The sequence below is a fragment of the Carlito syrichta genome, unplaced genomic scaffold (genome assembly GCF_000164805.1).
Source record: "Carlito syrichta isolate Samal-C Ts95f unplaced genomic scaffold, Tarsius_syrichta-2.0.1 Scaffold303502, whole genome shotgun sequence".
Taxonomy (NCBI): Eukaryota; Metazoa; Chordata; class Mammalia; order Primates; family Tarsiidae; genus Carlito; species Carlito syrichta.
In genome coordinates, this window is record NW_007247598.1 from 1 (window position 1) to 12848 (window position 12848).

A 12848-nucleotide genomic window follows, 5' to 3' on the forward strand; every position below is an offset into this window, starting at 1 on the left:
ACTGAGCGTGTTTAAAATGTACAATTTATAAATTTTAACATCTATATGTTAATATAGATGAAACCGTCATGAAACCATCACCACAACCAAGTCAACAAATATTTCCATTACTCCAAAAAGCTTTTTTGTGCCTCCTAGTAAGCCATCCCTTCTATCCTTCACCAGGCAGCCAGTGAATCTGCTTTCTGTCACTATAGACTAGTGTGCATATTCAATAATTTCATATAAATGAACCACACACAGTATGTGCTCTTTTTTCGACCAGTTTCTTTCACTCAGCATAACTGCTTTATTGCTTTGCAATTCATCCACATTGTTGTGCATATCAAAAGTTTATTTCTTTTTATTGCCGAGTAGTACTCCGTTGTACAAATGGAATATGACAATTTCATGTCAGCATTAATTTATTGCCTAGTAATATAGAAGCTGCTGTCCCTGATTTCTTCTCTATCTGTTACTTAAGATATCTGTTAGGAGTTCTGTTTCTCCTACCACTGCCAAACTTAAAAAAAAAAAAAAAAAAACTAGGGGAGAAATCAGCAAGCTTGCCTAGTTTGTTCACATAATAGGAAATGTGACTATGTAAGGTAAAATTTAACCACCCACTAATATCAGAATAGCATAGAAAACACAGAAGACCCAGGAGGAAACAGTTTGTATTTGTAAGCCTTACATCTAGTATCTTTTATTGAAGAGCAAAAATTAATGTCTCCGATTGAGAGCGGCTCTTTCTCAAGTGTGTAAAACATATGAATGCAAAATCAGAATGTAAGGAATTCTGGTCTTGTTTGTATCTAACTGTATTTCAGATTTAGTGGTTTTTAGTCACTAGGCTGCTATTTAGCCATCATGTGAGATGCCTCAGGGAAATGGGAGGAAACAGGGATCCATAAAGGATCATCACATATAAACAGAGAAAAGAGAAAGATAAGATTCCGCTCGGAGGATAACCATACTATGTCAGGTAAAATCTATAAAGATGATCTGTTCAACTGCTGACAATTTCAAAAAGTGAGGGATATAGGTAATCATCACTTAAACAAATAAATGAAAAGTTTCAACTGTGATGTACACAGAGGCAGGTTGTGCCACACAAGCTTAAATTAAGGTGATCTGAGTTGGTCAGGAAGATTAGAAAAGGCTTTCTGGAGCTGGGATTAGAAGGATTCATGGGAGATAAAACAAAGATGAAATGAGCCCCGGGGATGAGGAGCAGGTAGAAAGCCCTGTGGTTAGGATCCACAGAGTCATGAAAGATCTTGGAGCAACAGAAGGGAGGCTGATGTGCCTGGAAGCCCAGAGTGAAAGAAAGCAGAATGAGAAGGGTATGAGGGAGGGCAGGGGCCAGACTATGCAGGATTCTGATCTGTGTCCTGAGAGCAGCAGAAAATAATGAAGGGTTTCAAGCAAGGGAAAGGGCAGAATCAGCATTGGGCTGCTCCAGACCCATAGAGGGGCCCCATCTCAGAGGGCAGGCTGCAGGAAAATGCCTTCATCACACGTGGGTCTTGTCTCTAGGGGGATGAAGCAACTCCACTCACAACTCTAAGCCTGAAGCTGGGAAAACAGTAGGTACTTAAAAAGGAAAATGAAGCCAGATGTGGTGGTGCATGCCTGTAGTCTCAGGAAACTGAGGCAGAAGGATCACCTGAGCCCAGGAGTTCAAGGCTGCAATGAGCCGTGATCATGCCACTGCAACTCAAGCCTGGGTGACAGAGGGAGACTCCAACTCAAAAAATAAAAATAAAAATAAAGGAAAATAATCCAAATGAAAGGGACACTGAAGGGACAGAAAGTATGTAGAAAAAGCATGTTAGGAAAACACCCAATTATCTATGTTACCTAAGTATCTATGCTCTATCTACCTCCAGCTTCTGAGAACTTTGTTCAAACACATGTGCAAAGACATCGCATAATTCCTCTGTACAAACTGAGATGATATCCATCACCTATTGACAGAAGTGCTCACATTCCCCCCACCCTAAAGCTGATGAAACAGAGCAATGTAATGAAAAGTATAATGGCTTCAGAATCAGGGGATTCAGACTTCAGAGTGAGAGTCTGAGTACCAGGTCTATAACTCATTAGCTGCATGACCTTAGAAATCATTTTATCTTGCTGAACCTCACTTTCCTTCTTTCTAAAAGAGGAAAATTGGATCAAATATAGGATAATAAAAGGGTGTAGAAAAATATAAAACATAACATAAATGTAAAAAAGTACTAGGAAAAATAGTTATTATAATATCAAGGTCCTAATGTAGCACTCACTATGTTTCAGGATCTATCCCAAGTAGTCTGTATACACTGACTCACATAAACCTCTTAACAGTCCAGTGAGGTGTTAACTTATCCAACTAAAGCCTCTGAATACCCAATATTCACTACAATTGGTTTCCACCCTTCACTTTCAAGTATGCTAAGAAACGAATAGAGAAAATACCAGAGAGTTCTTCATTATAGTTTTGAGAAAGCACAAGATAAAAAGTCCCAAAATAGACTGGGTAAGAGAACAATTCAGTGAAACTGATTCCTAGAAGGACTAAGAATTGAGGAAGAAATAAGCAATAGAAGGAAAATAAGCTAACTGCTGTTTCCATTTCATGGAAATTAGGTGACACCTATCAACACAGGTTTTTGATAGTCCTTCTAATTGTAATTTCTCTATGTTATGACATTTTTAATGTCTGTTTTCTGAGATTATTTATAAGTCAACCCCACCTCTGCCAAGAAACATTAAAAGGGCTTTGTTGTTGCTTTGATACAGGGAAGCAATAGAGATGACAACAAACTTCTCTATTGTGACTTAAGTAAAAGAAAACCAGGGAGAAAAATTGGAAGTGGAAGAGAGTCCAAGGTGCAACCTGGCTGAGTAGCTAACAGTAATGACAACAGTAACCAACATCACTGGCCCAGGTGGTCTGATACCAAAGCCAGTGCTCTTAACCTCTATACTACAATGCCCACAAATACAAATGCAACACATTGCACAAAAATGCACCACAGTGTGGACTGGAGTAAAATGCTTATAGAGAACTAACTTATCAACAGGTCAGACACAAATGAAAAATTATTCAAACTAAAGATAGAACCAGAGAAATTATTCAGAATACAGTCCAAAGAGTCAATGAGAGATGAAAAATATAAATTTTTTAAAATCAAAAGCATTTAAATATCTCCAGAAGGAGAAAATAGCAAGAATGAAGAGGAGGCCAAATTCAAAGTGATTTTTGGTGAGAATTTTCCAGTTATGGAAAGAAATCAAACCTCAGATCTAGGAAAAATGAAAATCCCCAAGCAATAGATTGGAAAAAAAAAAAAGACCTGGGACTATCATAATGAAATGTAAAATATCAAGGGAAGAAAAGAAGTAGGAAGAGCAGCCAGAGAGAAAGATAGATCCCCTCCACAGGACACGCACCTGGCCTGCTGTGGGAGTACCCAGAGGAGACTGAGGGCAGGAGATGCAAGGCAACACCTCCACAGAGGGAAGAACTTGGCGCAGTCCAGAAGCTGCCCCAGGGTAGGGACTCCCGGGATCCTGACGTGTCTGTCTCTTCCAAAAATGCTGACAGAATATCTTCCATCCCACATGCTTTTCATACAATGAGACTTTATTACTCCTTCCATCAAGAGGTAGGGTCTGCATCCTCCCCTCTTGAACCTGGGTGGGCTTTTATGACCATTTCAACCAACACACAGAACAAAAGTAAGCTCTATGACTTCTGAGGTAAGGTCATTAAAAGGCAATGCAATGATCACGACACCACACTCCACCCAGGAGTAAGAGCGAGACCCTATCTCTAAAGAAAAAAAAGTTTTAAAGCAATGCAGTATCTGCTTTAGCTGCTAGAACATTCACTCTGAAAACCTTTAGCTGCCCTGAGGCCACCAAGCAGTGAGGAAGCTCAAACTAGCCCACATAGAGAGAACAGATGGACAAGCCCCGAAACTATAAAGAGAAAGAGGAAAAGAAGATGGAAGAGAAGCTGAGAGCAGAAGAGCTTTAGAAGAGAAGGAGAGAACCATACCTCGGCAGCAGGAGCTACCTCAGGCCCCCACAGTTCCAGCTCTTGCCAACATCTGATTAGAACCTCATGAAAAACCCCGCACCTCAGGCACCCATCCAAATGCTCCCCGGATTCCTGACCCACAGAAACTGTGTGAAAGGCTAAAATGATCAGTACTGTTTTAAAAGTTGCTATGTTTTGGGGTGATTTGTTACACAAAATAGATAACTGGAACATATAAACTGCCAATTGCCAGTTCTCTGGGTACCAAGTGAGCGCAACATGAATCCGTTTCACAGGATGAGGTCATCCAAGCATGTTTAGCATCTAAAAACACTTGACACACTTGATAGTGTATTTATGTGAACTATAAGAATCTTTGTTTAACTGCAGTTCCTAATACAACTTAAAGCTAAGAGTAATCATCTAATCATCTTATTTCAGTTATTCTTCAGGGTACTAGGCCTCCTGGAACCACTGCATAAAATTAAGAAAATTTAGTGAAACATTAGAAGTGTTACTTTACGCATGCATTATAATCATTATATGTCAGCCAAGCAAATCAAGCCCGAAATTCAAAAAAATGAACTCACCCCCTTTCCTCCTGACTTCTGGTCAAATGGTACCATGGTGATTTGTTTGGAATCCCGTTGATATGTACAGTAGTGCTTTACCCAAGAAGTTCCAAAGTGACCTGCAAAGTAACAATCCCATAAACATCTAAGCATGTCTACTGGACACTGCACATCGTTAACTGTGGAAACACTCAACCCACAACTCATAACACTCATTTGCCCTTAAACTGTTTTAGGGGCAATATAGTCTCCACACCAGCTAGACTGGAACAGACAGAAATTTGATCTCACAGGCTGGAAATGGAACCAACCTAGGGTTTTCCCAAGAGACCAAAGAAGACTGTCTGCCATTAACGCTACATCCAGCAGTCTTAAAATATAAGGAAAGTAGAGGCTCCTCAGGGAAATTAATTCATGTTCCCATCATCAGTCTCCATTTAAGTTTCCGTTCTCTTCCCTAATGGGAGTAAGATGATTAAAGAAGGAACGCAGAAGGGCTCCTTCAATAGTTTGTCACCATTCCCATCTGGTGCAATGACATCACACTTCCCACACAGCTGCTCTGTGACTCTGTGCATAGACAACAGAGGCTCTGACCTACTTCCAGATCCCTAATTTTTACTTCAGCAGATTTCAAGATCTGAAAAGCAGACAAGGAAACCAGAAATGCAGAATGGACATGACTGTCTATGCCCAAACACAATCGAAGGAGTATGTCCCTCAAAATTATCCCTCAGGAAAAAACACAGTTAAGTTCTGACTGGGTCTCTGATTTTACTCAGTGCCAGCCAATTACTTTTTTCTGAACAACAAAGTACTATTAGAGGAAAAAGCCAATATCAGCCTACAAGGCCCACTCAATACCAGTTTTATATGCTTACAGAGATCACAAAGCAGAAATGATTAAAATTTTTAAAAAGTAAATAAAAAGATAACTAGCAGACATTTAACTATTATTAATGGTACAGCATGACTGCCAACCCCAAGTGTTGGCTATCATTAAGTAAACTTAAAAAGCAATACAATAAGTGTTCATATTAGGCATCAAGGACAAATGAAAATACCAACCATACATTCTTGTGGTTTGGGGGACAATTCCAGTGATGATAGCACAATACAAAGATTACCAAAGTGTTGCATCTTCAACAACCTGAGCATCAAGATAAGCAAGAACAGTAATGAAGTATAGCCTACTGAATAAAATAGGAATCCATAAATCCATACTGAAAATGAAAAGATAAATGATGGGCGAACAGATGGATAGATGGAAGGATAGATAGAAAGGAAGAGAGGGAGGAAGGTAGAGTAGGGCTGATGCTTCCTTACAGTATAGTGAGTGACAATTATGAAGTGGAGGGTGGAGGGAGTAGTGGCGCTGGCAAATCATTATTTGGCAACCATAATAGTAAAGATAAGTTTGAGCAAGGATTGTCAATGGACACTGAATCTGTTGGGGGATATTTACATGATGTTGAGATGCCCCCTCACAGATTTCAAATCAGCTATGAGGGAAAAACAGTGACTATATAATGGAGAAACCAGACAATCCCTGGACTGGGTGATTGCTATTACAGGGCAGATGGACACCATATGCCTCAAGATGTGGCCCTGGAGAAGAACACAGCCCTACTTAGGACTTGACCAGGGAGGCATAATCCAAATCTAATCATGGGGAAGCATCAGACAAACCCATGCTGCAGAAAATTCTACAAAGAAACTGGCTTATGTTGTTCCTAATTAAAGGACACTAAAGTAATGACAACTAAAGGCAATATGAGATTCTGTGTTGGAGAAAAATAAAATGCCTTATAAGGTCATTATTGATACAACTGGCAAAGTTGGAATATGGACTATTGTCTAAATTAAATACTATATCAATGCTAAATTTCCTGGATGTGGTAACATAAAAGAATATCCTAATTCTTAGAAAATAAAGCCACATGGTATATACAACCCATTCCTAAATGATTTAGAAAAAAATGTGTGTGTGTGTATCTGTGATGTGCGTACATATACAGAGAGAGAAAGGAAGAATATAATCATGGGAAAATGCTAAACGTTGCTGAATATGGAGCATATAGTTGTTACTTATACCATCCTTGCAAATTTTCTGTAAGTTTGAAATTATTTCAAAATAATTTTACCAAAAAAGTAAAACAAAAAAAACCTGTAACCCAATGTTATGCTCTCGACTGGGCTGGAGAGTCAATTAGTAGTTCTCATGATAACCAGCACATGAATGTTTGAAGAAAATAGTGCAATGTAATGTGAGAATGTAAAGAATAATGATTTTATAAGTGTAAGTGAATAGTATTAATAAATTAAGTATTATAAGTGGACACTGTATATTTTTACAGAACTGAGAATTTATATTTTCAAGATGTCCTAAAACCTTTTAGGGGAAATCTTCTCACTGAGAAAAATAGGGGATCACTTTTTTTTATGAAACATAAAAACTTATGAAACACACAACTGAAGTAGTTTATGTTTCTTTTTTGGCAGAGAGACAGGGTCATGCAGGATGGACTACAGTGGTGTGATCATAGCTCACTGCAGCCTCAAATTCCTAGGCTCACATGATCCTTTCAACTCAGCCTCCCCAGTAGCTGGGGCCACAGGTATGTGACACCACACATATTTTTTGGAGAGACAGGCTCTCTTGCCCACGCTCGTCTCAAATGCCTGAACTCATCCAATCCTCTTGTCTCAGTCTTCCAAAGTACCAGGATTACAAGCATGAGCCACCATGCCTGGCCAGCTTACATTTCTTATAAACCTCAGCAAACTCATCTCTGGAAGAATAAGGACCATAGAACCCTCATCACAGCCAAGACCTCCACCTCCACTACTGCCAGCATCATCACCAGGAAATAAGTTTAAACCCAAGCAAATTATCAAGTAATCACTAAACAGAATAATCACTGAAGTCAAGTGTTTCGTTTCTATTCTATTCTATCAGGAAGATTTTAGGAGTGAAGACTTTGTCTAACTCTCAATCAAGAGGGGGACATGAAAGAACACAAAACCAGCAAAATCTGGAAGGACCAATATGCCCTACCAAGAAAGCAGTATGGGAGTCTGGGAGAAGAATTACCCACCAAGAAAAAAAAATTAACTTTCTTTCATTCTTAGCACTGCATGGATAAATTAAGTCTGGAAGCGCTTCCCTAAGTAGCATAACACCATCACAAAGCCTCTCCCTAGGATTCAGGCATGAGCTTGTGAGTCATCACTGAAAACTCCTTAGCAGGAACTGGCATTTTTTTCAACATCTTCAGTAGGGCAGTGGTTCTTCTTACTGGCTCTTGAAGTGAGCTTTTGTTTCTACTTTCCACAAAATTCAAGTGTTGGACTCATAGGAGTCGACGGGAAGAAGGAAAGGGCCTAAGTCATGATTGTTTGGTCCTTGCTGGAACAAGTCTCAGATGAAAACAGAATCACCAAATACCAAAGAATATCACTGCTGGTAGATAACAAGAGTCTAGCATGTAAGAACTATCGAGGGCCGCTGGGCTCAGGGCATGGCGTATAAAGCTGTACTAGGGTATAGAATCCTCAAGACTACAGTAACACTAGGGAGAGAAGGGCAACCACAGAGCCTCAAAGAATTTCAGGTTCCCAGGGGAATTTCCTGTATCATACACACACAGAAAATAACAGAGGGAGACAACACTCTGTGGACATCATCTCTCCCTTTGGAAACTGAACTATAAAGTTGCTCTCATTCATCCAAACATGTATTTGCTGTAGGCTAGACACCACTGGACTCAACCTCCACTTCCTGGGTAAAAGGCCAGAGCACAATCCAAGCTGCTGCTGGTCGAAGCACTTACGTTTCTCCTGAACATAGAGGTATCCTTCCATGGTGTAGGGACTGATGGTCTTGTGCTCAAGGGGGTTCTCCTTCATCTTTTTCATCAGTGATTCCACTTCTGACCTGGTGCCTTCAAAGCGATTTCTTGTCTAGGATGAAAGGAATTTTATCCAAATCAAAGAAATAAAATCTCTACTTAACAATTCAGAAGATCAACCTAAGAGAATCCTTAAATCTAAAACCAGATAAGGAACAATCAGCTTTCTACAAATGGGGCAAATATTTACTCATAAGAAGTACACTTTGGCCTTAAAATTCTTTACCAGGATGACTCTCAAACTCTAGTGACCATGAAAATCACCTAGAGAACTTATAGAAAATGCAAATGTTCAGGCCTAACTCCTAAAGGTCAATTTTAGTACCTCTGGACCCAAAAAAGTGCCGAAAAATAAGCTTCCCAGGTAATCTAGACCCAGATGCTCCAGGGGCCTGCACACCTTCAGGACTGTGACGCTCATTTCTTCAGCTGCAGGAATGTTGCCTGCCAATGCCCTTAAAAGGGAGCTTTTGCCCTTCCCCAGGGCAGCCTGCACCCAATGACTGGTCAAGGCTAGGGCAAGGGGCCAAAAGCCTGATCCCTTGCCTGTATTCAGGACCACACTGAAGGATCACCCCAGTTCCAGAACTCCTCATGGCCCCAACTAAGACCTGCATCACAGTCCACTTCCCCTTCTGTGAGTCCAGGTGCCCTCACCCTCTCCCAGGTGTTTGTGCCAGCATTGCCCCCACCTCCCATAAACCTGCTGTATGTCAGTCTCCATTTCAGAGTTTGCCTTCTTAGGAAGCTAGCCTAAGAGAAGCCATGCTTTGTAAAATCTTTTCCAAGATTCTGTAAATTCCTGTTCTCTGAGGAAACAGAGAACCATGTGAACACCAGGTTTCTAAAAGCCATGTAATACAATCCACATGGACATATTCAGGCTGATTTTCTACACTAGATCACCTAGAGACAAAGACAATATGAAGACTAATATATGGTCCAACCACACAGTGAAGACGTGGGCTTGAGCCCTAGTAACTGCTAACCAAAAAGCCCTAAGCAGGACGCTGTGTTCCAAAGATCCTGTGTTTAAATCTTAGAAAGAGAGACTGGGAGTGAACTGCATTGACTTGAATTTCCTGTCAGCCTTCCTAAGAGTTGGACAAGAACACATCCTTTGAGCCAAAGGCCAGCATGTGTCCCCCACCCCCATCCCTAACACATACTCCAAGGCCTCAAGTGGCTAGGCAGCTAGATGCACAGAAGGGAGGCTGGGCTCGCTGGGCTGGGCTGGGCAAGCATTTCCACTGCCAAAGGAAATCCTGACAGATTTGAAATATAATCAGCAGCAGCACTTCCAAGAACATAAATAGTGCTTTGAAATAATGGCAAAGAGGATGGTGGTCTAACCTAGGGCCACCAAGCATCCAGAAATGCCTGACCCCAGCTGCCCTCTGAACCCAAGACCCACCTTCCTCACCTACATGTCAACCATCCCATATAGATGGTTACTATGGCAACTGGGTCCATGTTTGGGTTTTTTTATTTTTTCTTTCCTTAAGCAGAGAAAGGAACCCTGTCCCTAGGCCCACTCACATTCTGTATGCTGATGGTCAATTGTGTCTTGAAGTCGCCAAAATCCTTGGCCAGTTCATAACCATGGTGATAGAAAGTGAAGAGTCCTTGCAGGAAGGCCAGTAGCTGTAATGAAAGAAGATAGGCAGAGGTCACCATAAATAGGCTGAAAGAGGTATTATGTGCCTGTATTTGAGTACTCAATACTGGTTTGAAATTCTAGAATAAAGTACTAATGATGGCTAATATTTACTGAGCACCACTTGTGTGCCAGGCACTATGCCCTTCCATGCCCTGTCTCACTAAATACTCACAACATCCCATGATCTAAGTACTACTGGCAACTCTGCTTTAATCATGAGGAAGCAGATTCAGAGAGGTTGAGAACCTTGCCCCAAAACACACAGTAAGTGGCATTCAGGATTTGAAACCAGGTCTCCTTGGTAGCAACACCCCGTGAGCCTCACTATCTCCTAAGAACCCCAGTTCTTCAGAAATTAAAGACCAGGGCTCCAACTCAGTTTTTTCTAGTACATTTGTAATAGCAGGTTAGCATGCGGAGGAGGAAGGGAGAAAAGGAAGTTGGGTGTCCTGATCCTACAGACTAACTGGCAAAGTCCAATCAGAGGAAATCATTCCATTTAGGCTTCAGCTGGTGGCTTCCATGCTTTCCCCAAACCATCCAAGAGTCAACACTATGGATTCCTTTATAAAAAACATTTCCTCTTCCCACATTTTCACTTGCAGTGGTTTCCCTAAATTCTCATCTAAATCCCCTCGTGCTAAAATATAAGCCCATCATTGTTTAGTCTTGCCTTTAGCAAACAGTGAACCATCTGTTTCCTAGAGTTCTCCCCACATGCCATCACATACTCAAAACGCTGCTCATGTCCCACCCTGAGCCCTCGCCAGCTTTCACATCTCCACACTACACACACAATGTTCCTGCAGCCTCTCTCCTCCAAGCTTACATCTAAACCTCACTGGGGTCATGCTCCCCTGGACTCTTCCCAGGTTCTCTGTAACCTCCCTCGGTTAAAAACATCAACCTGAAGAAGGGTGATCATGAGAGCGCACACAAGGTTAGAAGGACCAGCACCATGCCTCTGTCACAAGCTCAGCTCCACCATGTTTGGGGACCATACCCGCTCTAACTTCAGCTCCAGGCCAACTCACATTTTCTTGGTGGTTCACTCTGACCTCCCTGGTCTGACCCTACCACGCTACACATTTGCTTAACTTTATAGTATTGTATTTAGTTTCTCAACCCCTTAATGAACATTACCTTTGTTTTTGTTTTTGTTTTTGAGTTGGAGTCTCACTCTGTTGCCCAGGCTGGAGTACAATGGCATACTCACAGCCACCCCAGCATTGACCTGCTGAGCTCTGGCAATCCTTCCGCCTCAGCCTTCCAAGTAGCTAGAACTACAGGTGCAAGCTACCACACCTGGCTAATTTTTTTATTTATTGTAGAGAGGAGGTCTCATCATGTTGCCTAGGCTGGTTTCAAACCCACGGGCTCAGGTAATCCTCTCACCTTGGCCTCCCAAAGTGCTGGGATTACAGGCTTGAGTCACCATGCCCAGATGACATATCTTTACTTATTAAGCAAAATCCCAGCCAGGCACACTGACTCACACCTGTAATCCGAGCACTTTGAGAGGTGGAGGCAAGAGAGGATTGCCTAAGTCTAGGGGTTTGAGATCAGCCTGGGCACTTTGGCGCCACCTCATCTCTGCAGTAAAATAAAATAAAATAGAACAGAATAAAATAAAATAAAATAGCCGGGTGTGGTGGCACATGCCTGTGGTTCCAGCTACTTGGAAGGCTGAGGTGGAAGGATTGCCTGAGCCCATCAGATTGAGGCTGCAATGGCTGGGAGCATGCCACTATACTATAGTCTGGGTGACAGAGTAAGATACCTACTCAAAAACAAAAAACAAAAGCATAATCCCATCCCACTTATTTTCACCTGTCCATCCTTTCCTGAGAGGCAGCCCTAATAAATAGCAATAAGGGGATCTCATCCCACACCCTACCCCCCAACCTTGCTTGCCACAGGACCAGTAAGCACAAGGCTATTTGGCTACTCTGCCTGAGTACAGAGGGGAGGCTAGCCTTCAGGCGAATCCACATGCCCAGTCCTGTTTCATCAAAGAGCTCTGCACTGGTAAGTCAAACAAAACCCAGAGTTATATGGTCCCTTGACTTCTCACTGCCATGAGGACAATGGCAGCCTGTCTGTCCCCTTAGATTCTCAAGAGGGGTGGGGGAGCAGGCATTGCTGGACCCTCTACCCATAAAACCATCTAGCAACACCATATGCAGATCCCCAGCACAAACCAATGAATGAGTGGTAAGCCACACAGAGTCATGGAGACTGATAATGAACTCTTTTCTTCAAAGATGACCCAAGCCTCTGGACTTACTCTACATAAGATACTTGAGTTTAGAGGAAGGTCCATACCTTTCCTCCTAGATGGCTCCAGTGGTAGAGGAGAGGGCTTCCATACCAACCCTAGGCCCAGCATTTCGCAATAAAACTGTTCGTTTATTCTCTGCCCTTCCTGCTATCCACAAATGCTGTACCCTATCACTTTTCCAAGGCACTACACAATCCCTGCTGGAAAACAATGCAGAAGATAAGCAGTTAATTCTAAGGTCATTCTCCTATTAACTCTGATTTGTCCTTCCCTTTAAGTAAACAGGACCTCTCTTGTTCAGGGTAATTAAATATTCTCCAAAAGCTCAGTAAGAAGCCACCTGGGCATACACGCAAGTGCTCCAAAGACAGAGAGTTGCTAATATTTATTTTGGTTTTCACTTCCTTTGGTC

General features: G+C 41.8%; 1 long non-coding RNA gene across 1 annotated transcript; it reads right to left on the bottom strand.

The window, feature by feature from the left end:
- Positions 1-4575: 4575 nt before the first annotated feature.
- LOC103260956 lies at positions 4576-10133 on the bottom strand. The gene is made up of 3 exons (XR_504324.1): positions 10035-10133; positions 8418-8547; positions 4576-4703 (listed from the first exon to the last, which is right to left on the bottom strand). It is a non-coding gene; the product is annotated as an uncharacterized LOC103260956 (long non-coding RNA).
- Between the last annotated feature and the right edge of the window lie 2715 nt (positions 10134-12848).